Source organism: Bubalus bubalis, chromosome 12 (assembly GCF_019923935.1).
Source record: "Bubalus bubalis isolate 160015118507 breed Murrah chromosome 12, NDDB_SH_1, whole genome shotgun sequence".
Classification (NCBI taxonomy): Eukaryota; Metazoa; Chordata; class Mammalia; order Artiodactyla; family Bovidae; genus Bubalus; species Bubalus bubalis.
This window is the reverse complement of record NC_059168.1, coordinates 105,669,469-105,690,627: the sequence shown is the minus strand read 5'-3', so window position 1 is coordinate 105,690,627 and position 21,159 is coordinate 105,669,469.

Here is a 21,159-nt window from a genome sequence, read left to right as displayed (position 1 = left end):
TTATAACGACAATAAAAAGTGTGATTGAAAAGAAAAAAATAAACTCTAAAGCTTAATTAGATTTCATAGTGCCAATAAAACTGACAACTACAAGAAGTGGAAAAAGAAAAAAGGAAAGAAAAAGAAAAAAATCCAAAAGAAACCACAGAACAAGTCAAAGCATAAGAACAATCAACGTTTCTCTTGAGTCACGGCTGTCAGCGTCCCTGCCCTCGCTGGGACTCACAGTCCACCCCACCTGGCTAGGACGCCCTCCAGCACTGTGCTGGTCTCTGGACCTGCTGTGCGGCAGCTCAGATTCTAAACTGGTCCTACTCCTGTGTGTTCTTGCCTCCCATGTCCACAGCTATCAGAACTGCATTTTCTTTTGTGGGAGCTCTCAGTGTCCTTTTATATATTCCATAGACACAGAGTCTGCCTAGTTGATCGAGTGGAATTAATCTGCAGCTTGTACAGCTGGTGGGAAGGTTGTGGTTCTTCTTCCTTAGCCACACTGCCCCTGGGTTTCAACTGTGGTTTTATTTCCACCTCTGCATGTGGGTGGTCCACTGGGGTTTGCTCCCGAGGCTGCCCTGGAGGACTTGGGTTTGCCCCTGTGAGGGCCCGGTGTGGAGGAGGTGCAGCTGCTTGGGTCGCAGGGTTCTGGCAGCAGGGACTCAGGGGGCTTGGCAGCCAGGGTAGTAGGAAACACAGTGCTCTAGACGGGTATGGCAACCAGTATCGGCCAATACACTCCAGGAGTCTTGCCTGGACAACTCCCCTCCTCCCTGACAGAGAAGCCTGGCAGGCCACAGTCCACAGGGCAGCAAAGAGTTGGACACAACTGAAGTGACCCCGTCATTTCATGCAAGACGTGTTTGGCTGGTGGCAGCTCGGCCCCAGCGAGGGCTGAGCATGAAGGCGGCGCAGCTGCTTCGGTCGCAGGGACCCTGGTGGTGCCGGGTGTGCGCGACACAGACTGCCTCCGCCGCGGGAGTTATGGGCCGATCAGAGTCTTTTTTCAAGCCTCTTGTAGCTGGCGATCAGAAGGCCTCTTTGGCCAGTCTTTTTCCATAGCTCTGCCCATTCAGGCACTTAGAGGGCTCCCTCGCCTGGGGTCCTTCTCTGTTGTTTGGCTCATCAGGCACATAGAGGGCCCCCCTGGGTGGGGTCCTACTCTGTAGATGGGTGCATCAGGCACTTAAAGGGGCACCCTGGGTGGAGTCCTGCTCTGTGGTTCTGTGCGTCAGGAGTTTGGCGGGCCAGCCTCTCTACTTTTCAGCTGCAGATGCTGGCTGTGGGGAGAGAGGCTATGGGGATGGCTCCACCCCTACACGTGACTCAGCAGTGTTGCCGTGCTTCCACGGCTGCCCGGCTTTCCTCCACAGGCATTTCCCACCACGATCTCCTCCCTCACATCCCCTCGATCCATCTCTCCACAGTCAACAGCAGCCCTCGCCCTGGGGTTGCTCCACAGTCCCTAAGCTCCAGCTCCCAGCTGCTGCACCTTCCAAGGGACCTGCGTCCCTGTCCGGAGTACATAGGGCTGCGGCAAGGACTGTCGATTCTCATCCCACTTAAGCTGTTGCAGCTTAGCTGTTTCACGCTCAGCCTTAAATGCTTCTCCTCTGACTCAGACAATTGCCCCGTTGCGGGGATCAGACCCCTGCTTCAGTCCCCTCACCCGCGAGGGCAGGTCCAGTCCTAGTAACTCTCCTGTCTTCCCCGCTATTTCCTGCATCCTCCCGAGTTTTGCGTGGTTCTGTATATTCTTTTCTGCTGCTCGGGTCCTCCTGTCGGCTCTCAGCTGGTGCTCCACATGCATGTCTGTGTCTGAAGGTGTATTCCTGCTGTGTTCATGGAGAGAGATATGCTCCACGTCCACCTATTCCTCCGCCATCTTGCACAGCCTGCTGTTTTTGCTGACTGTATAGAGCTTCTCCATCTTTGGCTGCAAAGAGTATGATCAATCTGATTTCTGTGTTGACCATCTGGTGATGTCCATGTGTAGTCTTCTCTTGTGTTGTTGGAAAAGGGTGTTTGGTGGCTCAGACGGTAAAGCATCTGCCTGCAATGCAGGAGACCCTGGTTCGATTCCTGGGTCGGGAAGATCCCCTGGAGAAGGAAATGGCAATCCACTCCAGCACTCTTGCCTGGAAAATCCCGTGGACGGAGGAGCCTGATAGGCTACAGTCCATGGGATCGCAAAGAGTCGGACACGACTGAGCGACTTCACTTTCACTTTCAAAGTGCGTTCTCTTGGCAAAACTCCGTTAGCCTTTGTCCTGCTTCATTCTGTACTTCAAGGCCAAACTTGCCTGTTACTCCAGGTATCTCTTGACTTCCTACTTTTGCATTCCAGTCTTCTATGATGAAAAGGACATCTTTTTTGGGTGTTAGTTCTAGAAGGTCTTGTAGGTCTTCATAGAACCGTTCAACTTCAGCTTCTTCAGCATTACTGGTTGGGGCATAGACTTGGATTACTGTGATACTGAATGGTTTGCCTTGGAAACGAACAGAGATCATTCTGTTGTTTTTGAGATTGCATCCAAGTACTGCATTTCAGACTCTATTGTTGACTATGAGGGCTACTTCATTTCTTCTAGGGGATTCTTGCCCACAGTAGTAGATATAATGGCCATCTGACTCCAGTCCATCTTAGTTCACTGGTTCCTAAAATGTTGATGTTCACTCCTGCTGTTACTATAGTCCATAATATTCTTGAAATATTTGAACATATGAGGAAACAATGATTATCAAGTGTTTAAGCAAGAACAGCAGCCATGCTGCGTACATATGGGCATACATTTGTTTGCTTTTACCCTGGAAAATATACACCAAGACGCAAAAAAGACTATCATATAAATGATTTAGAAATAAATCTTAAAAAAAAAGACTGTGTGAGCTCTCTACATATGAAACAAGAAATCATTGCCGAGAAGTATTTTAAAACATAGACTCACAGAAGCTAAGCCAAGCTCAGAGGTGAGAAAATTTGATATTACAATGATTCATAGGTTCCATGAAACCCTAACCAGAATCCTCAGGGTTCAGGAGGAACTTGTCAGGCTGACTCTAAAATTGTTGTGAAAAATACAAAGGACTGAGAACAGGTGGGGACTGGGTGGGAGTAGGTGCTGCCCAAGACCCCAGACTCAGCACTGCCCATGGTGGGCCCGAGAGGTGGCCCAGGGTCTGCAAGACCCGGCTGATGCCAGAAGCCGCCTGGCTCAGGGCACACTGAAGAACACATGGAAATTACAACAAAATTCAATCCCACGTCACATGACACACAAAATTCACTTGGTCAGGGGAAGTCTGCAGGCCAAACAGTTCTCATTCTTGAGCATAATATGGGTGCCTGCCTTCCTGCCTTCAGGGGTAAAAAAGGGTTTCTTAAAAAGGACACAAAAAGCCAAAAAAAAAAAAAAAGTAATATACATGAAAACATTAAAATTGGGAACATGTGTTCGTCAGCTACAGGAGAGGAAAGACAAGGAGGAACATCCCATTGCCACACACACCATCAGCAGCAGGCTTGTCTCCAGAAGCTGTCAACATGTGCAAGGGGAAGTGTCCATCGCTCAGTCGTGTCTGGCTCTTTGTGACCCCATGGACTGTAGCCCGCCAGGCTCCTCTGTCTGTGGGATTCTCCAGGCAAGAACACTGGAGTGGGTGCCATTTCCTTCTCCAGGGGAATCTTCTTGACCCAGGGATCAAACCTGGGTCTCCTGCATTGCAGGCAGATTCTTTACTGTCCAGGCCACCAGGGAAGCCCCCAGAATCGTGAGGCATTTAGAAAACAGGAGGAAACAGACAACCTACTGTATAGCCCAGGGAGCCATACTCAGCATCCGGCAGTAACCTGCGATGGGAGAGAGCACCCTGGGAGAGGGCACGTGTCTACATACAGGCTGCTGTCCTCCGGACACTGACACAGCTTTGCAAATCAACAAGGTTTTAACAAAAAACAAATTTTTTTTAAGAAAAAAGAAGAAGACAACCCACTTCAAAATGTTTAAGAAACTTGAACAGGCACTTGATAAAAGTCATCCAGGACATGCAAGCTAAAACCTCCAGGAGACGCCTCTGGCAACACCGACTGTCAGTGTGTCTGTGGTTCGAGAGGGACTCTCCTGGGTGCTGCCGTGAGGGTGCGTCTCTGGGGACAGTGCAGCTTAGTGACTGAGACCCCAAATTCCACCCCAAGGTATACACACGGTTCTCTTCCCTAGGGCTGCCCTGACAGCCCCCCAGACAGCGTGACTTAAACAAGCATGTTACCTCTCAGCCCTGGAGGGCCGGCGTCCGGGTGCCGCTGCGGATGGCCGGCTTCCCCCTGGGCCTCCCTTCTGTGTACAAGCTTCCCAGGTGGCACGGTGATGAAGAACCCACTTGCCAACGCAGGAGACACAAGAGACACGGGTTCAATCCCTGGATCAGGAAGATGCCCCGAAGGAGGAAATGGCCACCCACTCCAGTGTTCTTGCCTGGAGAATCCCATGGACAGAGGAGCCTGGCAGGCTACAGTCCATGGGGTTGCAGAGAGCAGGACACTCTGAGTGCTCCCCTCTGTGCATGTCTGCCTGGGTCTAAACTTCCCATTTTTATAAGGACACCAGTCACACTAGATGAGGGCCCACCTCAAAGTCCTCAACTTAACTTGATTACCTCTGGAAAGACCTTTTCTCCAAATAAGGTCATATTCTGAGGTGCTGGGATTAATACCCAACATATTAATTTTGGGAGGACACAGTTCAAGGCATAAGAGTACCCAAACTGCTGTGCATGCCCCGTGCACAGAGATGTGTGCAGAAATGCTTAGGGTGGTGTTACAACAGCAAAAATAATGCAAACGCCAAGTGCCGGTGGTGAGATGGATAAAGAAGACACGGTAGATCCCTAAAACAAAACACACCGCAGAAAATGGAAACTAGACTGCACGTCGCAACAGGGGTGTGTCTCACGAACACTGTGCTGATCCGAGACCAGACACAGAATAAACACACCGCCTGGCTCCACGGGTGCGCGCTCTGCCCACAGGCAGAGTGAAGCAGAGACGGAGAGGTGTCCCGAGCGGAGGACTAAAGAGCTCAGAAAGCCTTTCCCGAGAAAGCTGGAACACAAGCGGAAATTTCAGGACCTTGGGAATTGATTAAAGGCATTGGGAATGCTTATTCAAGAAAAACGGTGGGAGCTCAGAGAGCACCCATGGGAACCTACAGCAATTTTGCCAGGGTCGTCCTGCCACACCTCCCCCCAACTGTCCTCACACAGGAGAGGCATCTGGATGGGCCGCCAGGCACAGCCACCCCACTGCTGGGGCTGACCTCCCGGGGAGTGACCCGAGAAGATCTATTACCAGCCAGAGTGGCCGTGGCCACACTAAAGCCAGGAGACATGCAAACAAGAAAGTATAACACGTACACAACGGGGTCATTAAAAGTCATTAAAAACTGTCTCTGAGGGAGTTCCCCTGTGGCCCACTGGCTAAGGATTCCGGGCTTTCACTGTCATGGCCCAGATTCAATCCCTAGTCAGAGAACTAAAATCCTGCAAGCCATGTGACTTGGCCAAAAAAAGAAAACTATGTTTTTTTATTAAAAACAACCCCAAAAGTGTTTCTGACAGAGCGTAGATGTTGGACTTAGCACAAAGGGACTTCAAAGCAGCTATTTTAAATATTTTAAAAAATGTAAATGATGAAAGAAGAATTATGTTTACATTTCTGAGTGTGTGTGTGTGGCGGGGGGTGCTTCCTGATGCTCAGCAGGTGAAGAACCTGCCTGCAATGCAGGAGACGCAAGAGATTCAGGTTTGACTCCTGGGTCAGGAAGATCTCTTGGAGGAGGAACTGGAAACCCACTCCAATATTCTTGCCTGGAGAATCCATGGACAGGGGAGCCTGACAGGTTACAGTCGATGAGGTCGCAAAGAGTCAGACACAACTTAGCAACTAAAGCAACGACAACAACATTTACCGAATTCTTAACAAGCACAAAGGAGAGCTAAAAAGGGCACCTGGTCCCTTCCTGCCACCAGCCTGAGACTCAGAATGTCAACGTGGGCTTAGACGCCACAGCACACAGGTGCCTGCCCTGCGGTCCAGAGTAGGACACTGATGGCAACGTGGGGCTTGCAGGCTTAACCCCTGGTCAGGGTACCTAAGATACCACATGCCATGCAACCAAGCCAAAACTAAAGTAAATCATGATTTTTAAAAGGCTACAGCACGCGGTGGAGGCCAGGTGGAGCAGACGGCGCTCCCCCCATCCGACATCTTGTGCATACCCCGGTGAGGCCAAAGCCCTGACCTGCAACCACTTCAAGACCCACCTGGACGTCAGCCCCATAACTTTACAACCTGAATCCCCAATGTGTCGCCGGACTTGCCCTCAGCGACTGTGGACTATTTCAAAACCTGCAAAAGGAGACGTTCATTCCGAGAAAAACTCCACGCATTTTGTACATTCCTGGAAAAGGTACCCACACAATGCTCTTTTGGGTGCATAATCCCATCACTTCTAGAAAAAAAAATTGAGGAACCCTATAATGGCACCCCACTCCAGTACTCTTGCCTGGAAAGTCCCGTGGATGGAGGAGCCTGGTGGGCTGCAGTCCCTGGGGTCGCTAAGTCGGACATGACTGAGCGCCTTCGCTTTCACTTTTCGCTTTCACGCATTGGAGAAGGAAATGGCAACCCACTCCAGTATTCTTGCCTGGAGAATCCCAGGGACGGGGGAGCCTGGTGGGCTGCTGTCCATGGGGTCGCACAGACTCGGACACGACTGAACTGACTTAGCAATAGCAATAGCAATAACCACCCAGTAGCCTCCAAAGGCGAGAGGGTGGAGACCACCAGTTCACACGCCCGGATAGTCACCAGGCGCTGGGCACGTCTCCCTTCCTCTCCTCTGGCACATCGTGTGGCAGAAACGCTGCCGAAGGTCACGGACGAGCCCCAGAGCAACACGCGGAGGGCGCGTGCTCGCCTACGGCTGAAGCTGCCCAGCTTTGAGCGCGGAGGAATCTGGCTGCGGGCGCTCCTCTTCCCGAGCTGTACTGACCCCTTCTGGAAGCACTGAGTACTGCAGCTGCCGCCGAAGGCTGCAGTTCGTCCGTCAAGGCTGCAGGGGACCCAAGCGCCCCCTCCGGCTGCCATCTCCCCTGGCAGTCAGGGTTTGTGCGCAGAGCTTCACACCAGAAAGACCCAGGTGTGTCCCCAGGTTCCACTGCAGTCTCCATCGTTCTGGCTTTGACTGATCCTCGTGCAGCAAGAGCTGACTCCCAGCTTGGCATTCTAAAGAAAACGTTGCTGTGCGACCCTTCATCTCAGCCACTGACGCTTCCAGAGCAAGTCTGAGGCTTTGCCCCTGGATCTTCAAAATGCTTCTGTGGGCTTCCATCACTTTTCACTGTTTGCAAACATTTCTTCAGTAAGAGACGATGCTTTGGTTCTAAAACTTTCAAGACTGAAAATAATATTTCTTTGTAATAAGTGATTCCAAGACAAAAAAAAAATAAGCAAATGGAAAATCTGGAGATAAAAGACACAACCGAAATGAAAAATCCACAAGATTCTGTCAAGAACAACTGGACATCCACATGAAAAAAAAAAGTTAATCTAGACCCAAAACACACCCTTCATAAAAAGTAATTGATAATGGATCAGGCCCCAAGGTAAAATGCAAAACTACAAAACTTCTTCCAGATAACACAGGAGGAAATCTAGATGACCTTTGGTTGGGCGATGACTTTTGATATACAAAATCAAAGGCACAATCCATGAAAGAAAGAATCGATAAACTCATTACTTCATTAAAATTAAAACCTTCTGTTCTGGGAAAAACACTGTCCAGATAATAAAAAGACGAGCCACAGACTGAGAGAATATCAGCAAAAGACTTACCTGATAAAGAACTGTTACGAAAAAAAACCCTGCTATCTAAAACATACCAAGAGGGACATCCTTTGTGGTCCAGTGGTTAAGAATCCGCCTGCCAATGCAGGGGACACCAGAGGATTCCACACACTGTGGAGCAACTAAGCCCTCGTGTGACAGCTAGAGAACCCGTGTGCCAGGATGGAAGGCCCTACATAACACAACGCAGCTCTCTCATGCCACAACTAAGACCCAAAGTGGCCCCAGCAAAGAAAATACAAAAGATGGCCGTTATCCCCAATCTGATCTCTAGACTCATTGCGATTTCCATCAAGACCTGGAAGCTTTTTTTAATTTCCCCAGAAATTGACAAGCGAAGTGAAAGTCACTCAGCATGTCCGACTCTTTGCAACCCCATGGACTATACAGTCCATGGAGTTCTCCAGGCCAGAATACTGGAGCAGATAGCCATTCCCTTGGCCAGGGGATCTTCCCAACCCAGGGATCTAACCCAGGTCTCCTGCATTGCAGGTAGATTCTTTACCAGCTAAGCCACTAGGGATGAGCAGAAATTTACAAGCTGGCCCTTAAAATTGGGCTTCCCAGGTGGTGCTAGTGGTTAAGAACCCGGCTGCCAATGCAAGAGACATAAGAGACCTGGGTTCGATCCCTGGGTTGGGAGGATCCCCTGGAGGAGAGCACAGCAACCCACTCCAGTATTTTTGCCTGGAGGATCCCGTGGACAGAGGAGCCTGGCAGGTTATAGTCCATACGGTTGCACAGAGTCAAACACGACTGAAGTGACTGACTAAGCACACACAACCTTAAAATTATATAGAAAGGCAAAGGACCCAGAACAATAACAACAAAAATCTTGAAAAGGAAGAACAAAGTGGAAGGACTCACATTTCCCAATTGGAAAATTGACCACGAACTTAAAGAATCAAACAAATGCTCTTCTGGCATAAGGTCAGACATGCAGATCAATGGAAAAGAACTGAAATTTCAAAACCAAATCTGTACATTAACAGCCAATTAATTTTTTACGGAAGTACCAGGACAGTTTGGTTGTTGTTTCTGTTCACTTTTTTGGTGGGGCCACACCGCATGCTGTGCTGGATCCTACCTCCCAGAGCAGGGTCCAGCCCACGCCCTGCAGGGGGACTGTGCAGTCTTAACCAGTAGACCACCAGGTGTCCCAGGAGGGACAGTACTGTGTCAGCTTGCTTGGGCTACAACCCCCAGTTATTCAATCAAAATATAACCTAACATAACCTAGGTGTTGCTGTGAAGGCAACTTGTAGATGAAGTCCATAATCATTCGATTCCAGGTAAAGCAAAGGCTCCTACATGACCTGTTATTGTTTAGTCGCTCAGTCGTGTCTGACTCACCTACAGCCTCCATGGACTGTACCCACCAGGCTCCTTGGTCCATAGCATTTCCCAGGCAAGAATACTGGAGTGGGTTGGAAGGGGTCCAATTCAGTTCTTTAAAAGCCCCTAAGAGAACAGCTGAGGCTTCTCTGAAAAATAAGAAATTCTATCCATGGATAACTCATGCCAGAGGTTCAGCCTGCCATTTCCAACACCTGCTCTAAGTTTTTTTAACTTGTCTAGTTAGCCATCTTGTAGCCAATTCCTAGAAACAAATACCTTAATCCCCCACTGATTCTTTTTCTCTGGTTGAACCCTAAGTGACACAGGTGTCAAAAGAAATCAAGGAAGAAAGCACAGTCTTTTCAGAGAACGGTGCTGGGAAAGTTGGATATCAACGGGCAAAAACATTAATTTAGACTCTCACCTCACAGTTCACTTCAGTTCAGTCGCTCAGTCGTGTCTGACTCTTTGCGACTCCACGGACTTCAGTGTGCCAGGCCACCCGGTCCATCACCAACTCCCAGAGCTTGCTCAAACTCATGTCCATCAAATCAGTGATGCCATCCAACCATTTCATCCTCTGTTGTCCCCTTCTCATCCTGCCCTCAATCTTTCCCAGCATCAGGGTCTTTTCAAATGAGTCAGTTCTTCGCATCACTGATTCTTCGCATCAGTGGCCAAAGTATTGGAGTTTCAGCTTCAGCATCAGTCCTTCCAATGAATATTCAGGATTGATTTCCTTTAGGATGGACTGGTTGGATCTCGAAGTCCAAGGGAATCTCAAGAGTCTTCTCCAACACCACAGTTCAAAAGCATCAATTCTTCAGTGCTCAGCTTTCTTTATGGTTCAACTCTCACATCTATACATGACCACTGGAAAAACCATAGCTTTGACTAGACAGACCTTTGTTGGAAAAGTAATGTCTCTGCTTTTTAGTAAGCTGTCTAGGTTGGTCATAGCTTTTCTTCCAAGGAGTAAGCGTTTCTTAATTTCATGGCTGCAATCAACATCTGCAGTGATTTTGGAGCCCAAAAAATAAAGTCTGTCACTGTTTCCCCATCTGTTTGCCATGAAGTAATGGGACCGGATGCCATGATCTTAGTTTTTTGAATGTTGGGTTTTAAGCCAACTTTTTCACTGTCCTCTTTCATTTTCATCAAGAGGCTCTTTAGTTCTTCTTCATTTTCTGCCATGAGGGTGGTGCCATCTGTATATCTGAGGTTATTGATATTTCTCCTGGCAATCTTGATTCCAGCTTGTGCTTCATCCAGCCCAGCATTTCTCGTGATGTACTCTGCATATAAGTTAAATGAGCAGGGTGACAATATACAGCCTTGACATACTCCTTTCCCTATTTGGAACCAGTCTGTTGTTCCATGTCCAGTTCTAACTGTTGCTTCCTGACCTGCATACAGATTTCTCAAAAGGTAGGTCAAGTGGTCTGGTATTCCCATCTCCTGAAAATTTTTCCACAATTTGTTGTGATCCACACAGTCAAAGGCCTTAGCGTAGTCAATAAAGCAGAAGTAGATAATTTTCTGAAACTCTCTTGCTTTTTTGATGATCCAGCGGATGTTGGAAATTTGATCTCTGGTTCCTCTGCCTTTTCTAAATCCAGCTTGAACATCTGGAAGTTCATGGTTCACATACTCTTGAAACCTGATTTGGAGAATTTTGACCATTACTTTGCTAGCGTGTGAGATGAGTGCAATTGTGCGGTAGTTTGAGCATTCTTTGGCATTGCCTTTCTTTGGGATTGGAATGAAAACTGACCTTTTCCAGTCCTGTGGCCACTGCTGAGTTTTCCAAATTTGCTGGCATATTGAGTGCAGCACTTTCACAGCATCATCTTTCAGGATTTGAAATAGCTCAACTGGAATTCCATCATCTCCACTAGCTTTGTTTGTAGTGATGCTTTCTAAGGCCCACTTGACTTCACATTCCAGGATGTCTGGCTCTAGGTGAGTGATCACACCATCGTGATTATCTGGGTCATGAAGATCTTTTTTGTACAGTTCTTCTGTGTATTCTTGCCACTGCTTCTTAATATCTTTTGCTTCTGTTAGGTCCATACCATTTCTGTCCTTTATTGTACCCATCTTTGCATGAAATGTTCCCTTGGTATCTCTAATTTTCTTGAAGAGATCTATAGTCTTTCCCATTCTGTTGTTTTCCTCTATTTCTTTGCATTGATCGCTGAGGAAGGCTTTCTTATCTCTCCTTGCTATTCTTTGGAACTCTGCATTCAGATGGGTTTGTCTTTCCTTTACTCCTTTGCTTTTTGCTTCTCTTCTTTTCTCAGCTATTTGTAAAGGCCTCAACCATTTGGCCTTTTTGCATTTCTTTTCTTGAGAATGGTCTTGATCCTTGCCTCCTGTACATCACTAAACTCCATCCATAGTTCATCAGGCACTCTGTCTGTCAGATCTAAGCCCTTGAATCTGTTTCTCACTTCCACTGTACAATAGTAAGGGATTTGATTTAGGTCATATCTGAATGGCCTAGTGATTTTCCCTACTTTCTTCAATTTAAATCTGAATTTGGCGATAAGGAGTTCATGATCTGAGCCACAGTCAGCTCCTGATCTTGTTTTTGCTGACTGTATAGAGCTTCTCCGGAGAAGGCAATGGCACCCCACTCCAGCAATCTTGCCTGGAGAATCCCATGGATGGAGGAGCCTGGTAGGCTGCAGTCCATGGGGTCGCTAAGAGTCGGACATGACTGAGAGACTTCACTTTCACTTTTCACTTTCATGCATTGGAGAAGGAAATGGCAACCCACTCCAGTGTTCTTGCCTGGAGAATCCCAGGGACGGGGGAGCCTGGTGGGCTGCCGTCTATGGGATCGTACAGAGTCGGACACGACTGAAGCGACTTAGCAGAGCTTCTCCATCTTTGGCTGCAAAGAACATAATCAATCTGATTTCAGTGTTGGCCATCTGGTGATGTCCATGTGTAGACTCATCTCTTGTGCTGTTCAGAGAGGATGTTTGCTGTGACCAGTGTGTTCTCTTGGCAAAACTCTATTAGCTTTTGCCCTGCTTCATTCTTTACTCCAAGGTCAAATTTGCCAGTTACTCTCAGTATCTCTTGACTTTCTACTTTTGCATTCCAGTCCCCTATAATGAAAAGGACATCTTTCTGGAGTGTTAGTTCTAGAAGATCTTGTAGGTCTTCATAGAACCATTCAACTTCAGCTTCTTCAGCATTAGTGGCCAGGGCATAGACTTGGATTACTCACCTCACAGTATATACAAAAATTAGTACAGAAGTTATTCACAGACCTAAATGTAAGAGCTAAAACCATAAAGCCACATGGAATAAAACATAGCGAATCTTTACAATCCTGGATTAAGCAACGACTTAGCTACAACATCAAAGGCTTGATCCAGCATAGAAACAAAATAATAAATATCACTTTATAAAAATTAAAAACTTCTGTACTCCAAAAGACATTTTTAAGGGCACTACCCAGTATCTTGTAATAACCTTCAATGGGAGAGAATTTTAAAAAGAACGTACACACACTGAACCACTTTGCTGTCTGTCTGAAACTAGCAGAACATTGTAAATCATCTATATTTCAAGAGAAATCTAAAAAACAAAACATTTTAAAATTATTTTAAAAAACCGAGAGAACATATTTACAAATTATGTAGCTGGTAAAGAGACTTACAGCTAAACTATATAAAGACCCCTTGCAACTCAATAATGAGGCAAACAACTCAGATGATAGGAATGGCTGGTAAGCACGTGGAAAATGCTCAGCGGCATTAGCTGTGGGGGACGCAAATTGAAACCACACACTCGTGTCAGCGCGACAAAAAAGACTGCCAGTAACAAGCTTTGGCAAGGACTCAGAAACCGTCACCTCACACACTGCTGGTGGGATGAAGAACGGCAGTCACTTTGGAAAGCAGATAGGAAGCTTCTTTCAAAATTACACACACAAAAATGTATATGACTCAGCAGTCCCACTCCTTGATATTGGTTCAAGATAAATAAAAACACAGGTCCACACAAAGAAATTTTTGGCTAATGTTCCTTGCACCATTTATGCATAGAAGCCAAAAAATGGAAACAGTGCCAATGTCCATTAACTGGTGAGTGAGTAAAGGAAGTGCCTTTGATCCATTTAATGGAATCCTATTTAGCAATAGAAAGAAAGACACCATCTGCCAATATGTCCTAGGGCACGGGTGAACCTCAAAAACATGCTAAGTGAAAGAAATCAGACACAAAAAACCACAGAAGATTCCATTTGCATGAAATGCATTTTCAAAAGGGCCACCTGTGGGGACAGAAAGAGGATTAGTGGTTTTCAGAGAAACAGGTGGAAACAGGGACTCGTGGAAAATGAGCAGGATGGCTTTTTATGATGAAAACATTCTAAACCTGAATTGTGGTGATATTTGCACAATTCTGCAAACTTACTAAAAATCAATCCTTGCTGTTCAGTTGTTAAGTCGTGTCTGACTCTTTGACGCCACAGATTGCAGCCAGGCCTCCCTGCCCCCACCATCGCCCGGAGCGCAAACTCAGGCCCATCACGGTGGTGCTGCCAACCAGCCTTATCTCATCCTCTGCCGTCCCCTTCTCCTCCTACCTTCCATCTTTCCCAGCATCAGGATCTGTTCTATGAGTCAGTTCTTCGAATCAGGTGGCCAAAGTATTGCAGCTTCAGCTTCAGCATCAGTCCTTCCAATGAATATTCAGGATTGATCTCCTTTAGGATGCACAGGTTGGATCTCCCTGCTGTCCAAGGGACTCTCAAGAGTCTTCTCCAACACCACAGTTTGAAAGCATCAATTCTTCGGTGCTCAGCTTTCTTCACAGTCCAACTCTCACATCCATACATGACTACTGGAAAAACCACAGCTTTGACTAGATGGCCCTTTGGTGGCAAAGTAATGTCTCTGCTTTTTAATATGCTGTCTAGGTTAGTCATAATTTTTCTTCCAAGGAGTAACCTTCTTTTAATTTCATGGCTGCAGTCACCATATGCACTGATTTTGGAGACCAAGATAATAAAATCTATCACTGTTTCCATTGCTTCCCCATCTGTTTTCCATGAAAATGGGCCTGGATGCCATGATCTTCGTTTTTTGAATGTTGAGCTTTAAGCCAGCTTTTTCACTCTCCTATTTCACCTTCATCAAGAGGCTCTTTAGTTCTTCTTCACTTTCTCCAATAAGGGGGGGTGTCATCTGCATATCTGAGGTTATTGATATTTCTCCTGGCAATCTTGATTCCAGCTTGTGCTTCATCCAGCCCAGCGTTTCTCATGATGTACTCTGCATATAAGTTAAATGAGCAGGGTGACAATATACAGCCTTGACGTACTCCTTTTCCTATTTGGAACCAGTCTGTTGTTCCATGTCCAGTTCTAACTGTTGCTTCCTGACCTGCATACAGGTTTCTCAAGAGGCAGATCAGGTGGTCTGGTATTCCCATCTCTTTCAGAATTTTCCACAGTTTATTGTGATCCACACAGTCAAAGGTTTTAGCATAGCCAATGAAGCAGAAATAGATGCTTTTCTGGAACTCTCTTGCTTTTTTGATGATCCAGTGGATGTTGGCAATTTGATCTCTGGTTCCTCTGCCTTTTCTAAATCCAGCTTGAATACCTGGAAGTTCTTAGTTCATGTACTTTTGAAGCCTGGCTTGGAGAATTTTGAGCATTACTTTACTAGCGTGTGAGATGAGTGCAATTGTGCGGTACTTTGAGCATTCTTTGGCATTGCCTTTCTTTGGGATTGGAATGAATACTGACCTTTTCCAGTCCTGTGGCCACTGCTGAGTTTTCCAAATTTGCTGGCATACTGAATGCAACATTTTAAGAGTATCGTCTTTTATAATTTGAAATAGCTCAACTGGAATTCCATCACCTCCACTAACTTTGTTTGTAGTGATGCTTCCTAAGGCCCACTTGATTTCACACTCCAAGATGTCTGGCTCTAGGTGAGTGATCACACCATTGTGGTTATCAGGGTCATGAAGATCTGTTTTGTATAGTTTTTCCGTGTATTCTTGCCACCACTTCTTTAACATCTTCTGCTTCTGTTAGGTCCATACCATTTCTGTCCTTTATTGTACCCATCGTGGCATGAAATATTCCCTTGGTATCTCTAATTTTCTTGAAGAGATTTCTAGTCTCGCCCATTTTATTTTTAAAAATCAATTAATTGTCCACTTAAAATGGGTAAATTTTGTGGCATGGAAATGATACCTCATTCAAACTGTTTTTTTTTTAAATAAACAGACAAGAAAACTACAACATAAAATAGAAGCTCAACCAGACTGATTAAGGCTATAAATTTAGGTGGCTAAAGTATGAAGAAAACGAGATGGTAATTATCCTGAGAGTTGAATGTCATACAGCAGGGTGGGGAGAGGGCGTGGGGCAGGCATGGGGGAGTCAGTGAGTAGAGGGGAGGCCAGCAGGTCCAAGAGACTGACTGTGTCCTATTTCTTGGCCTGGATGGTGAGCACAGGAGTGTTTGCTTTACAGTAAAGCTTTATTTTATTTTATTTTTGGCCGCACTGTATGGTTTTGCAGGATCTTAGCTTCCCCACCAATGACTGAACCTGGGCCATGGCAGTCAAAGCACTGTGTCCTAACCACTGGACTTCCCATTAGACATATATTTTGTTTTATAGACATTTCTTGATGTATGTTGTATTACACAACAATACCAACCAAAAATGTATTGTTTCTGAGAATAAGTCAAACAAAAATGAGCAAGACCTGTCTTCAGCAAATTACAGACTCTACTGAAAGACATTCAATCAGGCCTTAATAAGTGCAAAATAGTGTAAAGGGGTCGTTATTCCCCAAATTGACCTATAGAGTCAATGCAATTCTGATCAAATCCTAAAAGGCTTTTCAAAGAATCTGACAAAGACTTCCCTGAAGGTACAGCAGTTAAGGCTCTGTACTCTGTACTCTGTTAAGGCTCTGTAATGCAGAGGGCACAGGTTTTGTCCCTGGTCAGGGAAGTTGCTCTGCCTCTCCTCCAGATGGGCTCTTTGGTTGTCATGGCCCCTGCCAACCTGCCCTGTTCCCCATAACATCAAGTTCCCCATCTTGTTCTCTGGATTTGCCTTTGGTATATCATACTTCTAATACCCTGAATTGCAACTCCTCTGCTATTTTCAAATAAACTTGCTTTGCTGGTAAAATAACTGGCTATCACTTATCAAGGTTGATCTATATGGTGTCAGAAGTGGGATCTGGGGTCCTCGTAGGCTCCGTTTACCTGAGGGACCTGTGGCCGCCCCCGGCCGGCACGCAGCCCCCCAGGAGCCCGGCCCCAAGGTGTGAGATATTTCAGTCAAAGGAAGAAATAGCTCTTCTCCTAAGATGGAATCTGTTGTTTGGGAATGTGGTTGATCAACTTGACACGTTGGCCACATGGTACCCGATGTAAGAAAATGAAAAGAAGAGGCAAGATGATGTCATTTTCCCATACTGTGAACCAAAAACAAAGGCCTTTTGTGAGACCAAGCTAACAAACCTCTGACGGTGCAAAGAGTAATTCTGTTTGAAGAACTTAACAGTAAGATAGAAGAAGTACTTTCAAGCTGAGACCTGCAGGTATACAAAGATCCAAAATACATATTGAGTAGGCCTGATCATCTGAATCCCATTCAATCGAGAAAGCGTGGCTATGAGTTGGATCGTCTTCTATCTGTGGCCCTTGACTATGTTTGTGGGCCATATAGGTGGGCACAGTTTGTTTTCTTTGAGCCTATCACCTTGAGGATGTGCCAGGATTTGCCTTATAACCCTGCCTTCACGCCCAGTCTTCTGAATCATCATGACCAACAGACGGCAGTTTTAGCAGCGGAGGTTCCCAGATTGTGCTGAGCCGTATCCTCGGCTGGTGGACCTGAATTTAGCTGGCGATCCTACCTAAGGAACCTCAGTGGCAGTGCGAGAGACTATGGTTTTTGGTGTCCCTGAGAGTTGAAAATTGATCCTGATCTTGGCTGCTCCTTTTTGCACATGCGTGATTGTTCACCTCCTTGTCCAAATATGTACTTTAGGAGAGAAGAGCTTTCATTTGCTCGGTATTTCATAGGACTGATTTCTGTCATTTGCCTCTCTGCCACGTTGTTTACTTTTTTAACTTTTTTGATTGATGTGATAAGATTCTGGTATCCTGAAAGACCCATTATAATTTATGCTGTCTGCTACATGATGGTGTCATTAATTTTCTTTATTGGGTTTTTGCTTGAGGACCGAGTCGCCTGCAATGCATCCAGCCCTGCACAGTATAAGGCTTCCACAGTGACCCAAGGATCTCATGACAAAGCCTGTATCATGCTTTTTATGATACTCCATTTTTCTTACTATGGCTGGCAGCGTTTGGTGGGTGATTCTTACCATCACGTGGTTCTTGGCAGCTGTGCCAGAGCGGGGCAGTGAAGCTATTGAGAAGAAAGCCTTGCTGTTCCGTGCCAGTGCGTGGGGCATCCCTGGAACGCTGGCCATCATCCTTTTAGCGATGAATAAAATTGAAGGTGACAATAAAAAAAAAAGAAGAAGAAGAAGTGGGATCTGAAGGAGGTGAGCCCCAAGAGACTATGGACCCTGGAACTGAGCGAGCCCCTCATGCTCATCACTTCCCTGGGTCTCATCTTGGACTCCACACTCCATTCTTTCTGCGTCTTGAGCTCTCTGACTTGTTCAGGCTCTGGAACGGCTTTATCCTCTTTACGTGGAGGCTTCATCCTTTCTGGGTCAAGGCTTCATCCTTGGTGAGGACTTGGCTGTCTTCTGGGGAGTGCGGCAGTGACATTATTTGGGGGATGAGCTAACTGGAATCCAGTGATTTGTTTTATTCCTTTTGGAATCTGGTCTAGGACTCCAGCAACTTTCTTGGGCTTCCAGAACTTAGGGAAAAGGGATCCTGGGCATCCGAACTCTCTGAGGGCGGCCCTCCCTCAGGGGCTCCGGCAGGTCCATGTTTAAAAGCTTGGACCCTGACAGGCTCTCCCCCCGCAACATGTTCATTTTTTATAAAGTGGGCCAAACAAACTAAAAGTAATCTGGAATTAAGATGGCCATTGCAGGGAACTTTAGGTCTTCCCAAACTCATTTTTATTAAGATTCAATTGGAGCACTGTGGTTCTAAAATTAAACAAAAGGAATGGGATATTCATTTTCATTGGTACCTGGAAAGTTCCAAATGTGCGCAAAAGTCTTAATTGCTTGTTTGCAAGATAACATTTTGGCAGTTTAGAAATGTTATCTTGCAAACAAGCAATTAAGACTTTTGCGCACATTTGGAACTTTCCAGGTACCAATGAAAATGAATATCCCATTCCTTTTGTTTAATTTTAGAACCACAGTGCTCCAATTGAATCTTAAGAAAAATGAATTTGGAAGACTCAAAATTCTCCAAGCCAGGCTTCAGCAATATGTGAACCATGAACTTCCTGATGTTCAAGCTGGTTTTAGAAAAGGCAGAGGAACCAGAGATCAAATTGCCAACATCCACTGGATCATGGAAAAAGCAAGAGAGTTCCAGAAAAACATCTATTTCTGCTTTATTGACTATGCCAAAGCCTTTGACTGTGTGGATCACAATAAACTGTGGAAAATTCTGAAAGAGATGGGAATACCAGACCACCTGATCTGCCTCTTGAGAAATGTGTATGCAGGTCAGGAAGCAACAGTTAGAACTGGACATGGAACAACAGACTGGTTCCAAATAGGGAAAGGAGTTCGTCAAGGCTGTATATTGTCACCCTGTTTATTTAACTTATATGCAGAGTACACCATGAGAAATGCTGGACTGGAAGAAACACAAGCTGGAATCAGGATTGCTGGGAGAAATATCAATAACCTCAGATATACAGATGACACCACCCTTATGGCAGAAAGTGAAGAGGAACTAAAAAGCCTCTTGATGAAAGTGAAAGAGGAGAGTGAAAAAGTTGGCTTAAACCTCAACATTCAGAAAACGAAGATCATGGCATCCGGTCCCACCACTTCATGGGAAATAGATGGGGAAACAGTGGAAACAGTGTCAGACTTTATTTTTCTGGGCTCCAAAATCACTACAGATGGTGACTGCAGCCATGAAATTAAAAGACGCTTACTCCTTGGAAGGAATGTTATGACCAACCTAGATAGCATATTCAAAAGCAGAGACATTACTTTGCCAACAAAGGTTCGTCTAGTCAAGGCTATGGTTTTTCCTGTGGTCATGTATGGATGTGAGAGTTGGACTGTGAAGAAGGCTGAGCGCCGAAGAATTGATGGTTTTGAACTGTGGTGTTGGAGAAGACTTGAGAGTCCCTTGGACTGCAAGGAGATCCAACCAGTCCATTCTGAAGGAGATCAGCCCTGGGACTTCTTTGGAAGGAATGATGCTAAAGCTGAAACTGCAGTACTTTGGCCACCTTATGCGAACAGTTGATTCATTGGAAAAGACTCTGATGCTGGGAGGGATTGGGGGCAGGAGGAGAAGGAGACGACAGAGGATGAGATGGCTGGATGGCATCACTGACTCGATGGACATGAGTCTGAGTGAACTCCGGGAGTTGGTGATGGACAGGGAGGCCTGGCGTGCTGCGATTCATGGGGTCGAGAATAGTCGGACACGACTGAGTGACTGATCTGATCTGATCTGATCTGAAAGTTCCCTGCAATGGCCATCTTAATTCCAGATTACTTTTAGTTTGTTTGGCCCACTTTATAAAAAATGAACATGTTGCGGGGGGAGAGCCTGTCAGGGTCCAAGCTTTTAAACATGGACCTGCCGGAGCCCCTGAGGGAGGGCCGCCCTCAGAGAGTTCGGATGCCCAGGATCCCTTTTCCCTAAGTTCTGGAAGCCCAAGAAAGTTGCTGGAGTCCTAGACCAGATTCCAAAAGGAATAAAACAAATCACTGGATTCCAGTTAGCTCATCCCCCAAATAATGTCACTGCCGCACTCCCCAGAAGACAGCCAAGTCCTCACCAAGGATGAAGTTTCTGAAGCCTCAGGCTCCTTGAGATCCCTTCCCCCAGCGGGTTTGTCTCTGGCGCCCTCTTGTGTCTTCTCCACTTCCTTCTTCTCAGACTCCACCCCCTTTGTCTCAGACTCCACCCCCTTTGTCTCAGACTCCACCCCCTTTGTCTCAGACTCCACCCCTTTGCATCTGACTCCACCCCTTTGCATCTGACTCCACCACCTTAGTTTTGTCCTCTCCCGTCCGCTGTGGCAACCTGCCCCTTTAAAATCGATCTTCTTAGGATCCTACTGCTAAACCCCTAACTATGGAGCAAATAAATAACTAGAAAGAAACATTAAAATAGCAAATGCCCTCGATTTTTTATAATATAGAAATATACTCCAAAACTCCTAGGAGAAAACTTGCTTTCTGTTACTATTTGTTGAAATCTTGCTAAGTCATGCATTATGTTTGTAAAGGGGAATTTTGTTTTAAGTTAGTCCACCTTAAGGGGTGCCATTAAAATGGAGGATTCCAAACGTCCTGATGGACATCACCAGATGGTCAATACTGAAATCAGATTGATTACATTCTTTGCAGCCAAAGATGGAGAAGCTCTATACAGTCAGCAAAAACAAGACTGGGAGCTGACTGTGGCTCAGATCATGAACTCCTTATTGCCAAATTCAGACTTAAATTGAAGAAAGTAGGGAAAATCACTAGACCATTCAGATATGACCTAAATCAAATCACTTACGATTATACAGTGGAAATGACAAATAGATTCAAGGGATTAGATGTGATAGACAGACTGCCTGAAGAACTATGGAAAGAGAGATAAGAAAGTCTTCCTCAGGCCACCGCATTCACCCTCTGCGATGGCCCACACTCTGTCTGTGGAGTGTGCTTCTCTCTGTATCTGAATAAATGCACTTCTTACCAAGAGAAAAAAGAAAAAAAAGAAAGCCTTCCTCAG